The sequence below is a fragment of the Camelina sativa genome, chromosome 13, assembly GCF_000633955.1.
Source record: "Camelina sativa cultivar DH55 chromosome 13, Cs, whole genome shotgun sequence".
NCBI classification, from domain to species: domain Eukaryota; kingdom Viridiplantae; phylum Streptophyta; class Magnoliopsida; order Brassicales; family Brassicaceae; genus Camelina; species Camelina sativa.
This window is the reverse complement of record NC_025697.1, coordinates 20,183,233-20,187,391: the sequence shown is the minus strand read 5'-3', so window position 1 is coordinate 20,187,391 and position 4,159 is coordinate 20,183,233. Positions and strand designations below refer to the sequence as shown.

At 36.6% G+C, this 4,159-nt stretch overlaps 1 pseudogene; it reads left to right on the top strand.

Moving 5' to 3' along the window:
- On the top strand, positions 709-3,755 carry LOC104738411 (annotated as a pseudogene).

Genomic DNA, 4,159 nt, shown 5'->3' with positions numbered 1-4,159 from the left:
AAGTAACCATTTATTTTTGTGACATAAGTTAATGATGCCATAAGTAAAATTGTTTTGATATCTTTGAGACTTTGAAGGAAAAAAGGATTTTGATAGAATATATACTAAATTATTCTTCTTCTATTAAAATTATTCGAATTGTGTGTTTTTCCTCAACTTTATTAATATTTAATTATAATATTTTATTGTACATCTAAAAAAGTTTGACGATTGTTGTTTAAATTTGGGAAAACGTCAAATTTTTCATCACAACAATTACATTTATCAGATAGAATCCAAACTTTAACTTTGTTTTAGATATCCTCAAATAAGTACCTCTTGATTTATATCTCTTCAAATTGAAAGTTGTCATCTATTTCTCCATAAATCTAGGTTTAATTGGTTTATAAATTAAACCAAATATAAAACCAACTAAGTTTGGTTTGGATATTAAATTACACCTGATCCAATTCGTAAAAAACCCGATCCGATATCTATTTCCATCAGATTTTTTCAATAATTATTCTTTTTTTTTGTGATGAGATTTGATCAATTAAATACTTATTGCTCATCAGATTATAAAAAGATAAGATATACATAAAGTAGGTCGGTTAAAACTTGAATTAAGTAACAAGCCAAATCCTTCTTTTTCTTTCAAGATTTAGACACAAACCCTAAACACCAACCAACCAACTTTTTCTCTGCCGGTTAAGATTATCCCGACAAAAGATGATACGAATTGTTCGAATTTCATTCACAGACATGGAAGCAACCGATTCTTCAAGCAGCAAAGACGAATCTGAAAGTGTGAGAACTACTAGTTTTAGAACGATCAAAGCAATAAGATAAAGGTTTATTAGAAAATCTGTTTACAAGTTTGTGAACGATGAAAAAACTTTTGTATCTTTATAAAAAACTTTACAATCTTGAATAATTTCAAGGATGACTTACAGTTTTGCTTTATAGATACAAGAGGAACAATCTAGAACAACTACAGCTCATCATGATGAGTCATCTGTCCAGGATTGAAGAACATTGAACCGATTTATAGTGTGGAGCGTCATCTTCTCCTTACTCTGTTTTTGAGCTGACACAACCTCTTTTGCCTGTTGGACTTGTTGACTGGGCTTTATCTTTGGGCCTTCTCCATTGTTTGAGTCCAATAAGCTTGCATCAGTTAAGTCCACTAAGCCTTTGTTCCTTATACTTCCCTGCAAGCTTGGCGTGGGAGGAGCTGACACACCAAGTTTGAAACGAAGTTCAACAAAAGGATTCTTTGGTAGTGGTTTTGTGAAGACGTCTATGAGTTGGTCTAGGGCAGGAATGTGATGTGTCTCAATGAGACCTAAGGCGACTTGTTCTCGGATGTAGTGATAGTTTGTATCAAAGTGTTTGGTTTGTTTTGCAGAGCTAGATTGGCAGACAAGTATACAACCAAGAGGTTGTCACAATAGACATGTGTAGGCTCTTACTGTGAGATACCAATGTCACGAAATAAAGACGAAATCCAGGTGATCTCTTTGGCAGTGATGGTAAGAGCTTGATACTCCACTTCTGTTCATGAGTTGGAGACTGTGGATTGTCTCTTTGCGGATCAGGATACCAGATTTGACCCCATGAGTATGCAAAAACTAGTAGTTGAATGTGTTGTTAGTTTGCAGCTTGAATGGTCACTGTTATCCAAAGCTCTCTCAGCAGCTTGCTCCTCCCATCTTTAATGACGTTGTCTTTGAAATTCAAAGCTTTGACAGTAAGTTGTAGTCCTATGAAGATAATATTGCTGCTACTTTTCATCTCGCTTTTAACAATGAAAGATCTGAGTCGGCTCATAAGGAACAAAGGCCTAGTGGACTCAACTGATGCAAGCTTGTTGAGAGAGCTTTGGATAACAGTGGTGGTAGGATCATATTCTCTGCCAAGACCATTCAGAAATCCAAAGATCTTCATTGACTCGTCAACTGGCTTGCCGATGGAACTCAACGAGTCGCAAATGTTTTTGAAATCACGACGATAAACAGAGATGGACTTGTCTTTTTTTGAGAGGATATGTAGACAACGACAAAGAGAGAACTCACTAGCAACACTGCTTATGTTGAAGTTCTCTGCGAGAGACAACCAGATTTCACGAGAGGTCTCAAGATTGTGCACATGACGGAGAACCTCTTCATACAGAGTACCAAACAACCACAACCGGACTAGTTGATCGGTAGAAAACCATGACTCGTATTGGTGGTTTGGAACTTCACTGCTGACTTCGCCATTGACGACGAGGCGAGTCTGAGCTGGTGCATTGACGACACCGTTGACAAAACCGATGAGTTTTTTACTGGACACAAGAGATTCAAACTGCATTTTTCTACAAAAGATAGTTGGTTTTAGATAGCTTGAGCATGTCAGAGCTGGTGACGTGAACGTTATCAGAGAATGGGTAGGAGGTCGCCATTGTTTCACTTGTTAAGGTCTACAGAGGCTCTGATACCATGAACGATGATGAAATAACTTTTGTATCTTTGTGAAAAAACTTTACAATCTTGAATAATTACAACGATGGTTTACAGGTTTGCTTTACAGATACAAGAGGAAAACTCTAGAACAACTACAGCTCATCATGATGTGTCATCTGTCCAGGATTGAAGAACGTTGAACTGATTCATAGTGTGGAGCGTCTTCTTCTCCGTACACTGTTTTTGAGCTTGCACAACCTCTTTTTTCTTCTTTTGTTGGACTTGTTGACTAGGCTTTATCTTTGGGCCTTCTTCATTGTTTGAGTCCACTAAGCTTGCATCAGTTGAGTTCACTAGGCCTTTGTTCCTTACAGTTTGTTCTAAACAATTTCCTATTCTCTCAAAACTCTCTTTCTAAGATTTTACAACAAATCTTGGAACCCTAAAGAAACCTCAAGCCCTCTTTAAGTTCTTAGCTCTTCTTTCTTTTAAAGCTAAAACTTAATAGCGGTAAAATTTCTATTGGTTGTGCTTAACCTTACGACAGTTTTCACACCCTATTTATAGAATTAGGCCTATGCAATACAATAAGCAAAATCCATATTCTATTTCTAATAAGTTTTGGACAATTTCCTTTTTTTCATGGATTAGAAAATTGTCCTTTTTTCATGTTTACATAATTATTGTAAACATGAAACTCTGCAATCTTCTAGAAGCACCATGTGCCTTCTAAGCCATTGTGAAGCCTCCTGCTTGTGAATCCTTCCTTGTCATCAACCGACATAGTTAGTTTCCTTAACTTGATACTCTAATCTTGAACTAGTTCTCTGTCCATCTGAAGTAGTACATCCGCTTGTTCAAATGCTTCATCTTTAGAATCATCGCATCCTCCATCTTTGAGGCAAGAAGCTAGTCAAGGAGATCGTAGTCGATTCTTCCAATCCCATCGAGGTCAGGAAAACATGGTTTAAAATCAGGATTCCTGCGAGGTTTCTTGCCGCGACGAAGTTGACGGAGAATATGAAGAAGTTTTGCGGCGTGAGGCAGAGACCATGGGAAAGTGGGCGGCTGAGATTTGTTGTGCTAGTGGTAGAGCTCACGGCGGGCGGCGGTGGTGAGAATCGTAAAGGAGGAGGAAAGCCTCAACGTATATGGCGTGGGAATTTTAAAACTATAAAGGAAGCTGCCCTTGCTTATGATGATGCTGCGATTCAGCTTCTTGGAACTGTTGTGTCTACTAATTTTGGCCATCCTGATGCTGTCGTGATGAAGCTATAAGATTCTTATGCTGCCGTCTCTGCAAGACACCTTGATTTGCCTTTGGAAATTTAACTTTTGTAAATTGAGAGGAAAGAGGAAAATATTTTTTTGTTTTTTTGGTCGAAATGCGATATCCTATCGTTTTAAAAGAAGAGAGATTGGATGAGAACTATGATTTTGGAGAGATTTAGCAATAAAATTTTCGATTCAAGAAAATATAGGTTGAGAGACATTTGTCGAAGAACAACTAAGATGAGGTTAAAGTTTGAGTTCTATCTGATTCAATAGTTTTGATGGGAAACAGAACATTTTCCTTTTAAATTCCTTAAAATCGTGAGTCTTCAAATTTTTTTTTTTGACATCAACTTAAAAAACTTAATTTTGGTCCCTATACAGAGATATATTATTATTTTTTTCTTTGAGAAGGGAAAAAAATGTAATTTTATTTTTTCATGGCTAACAATTGTTTTTTTTTT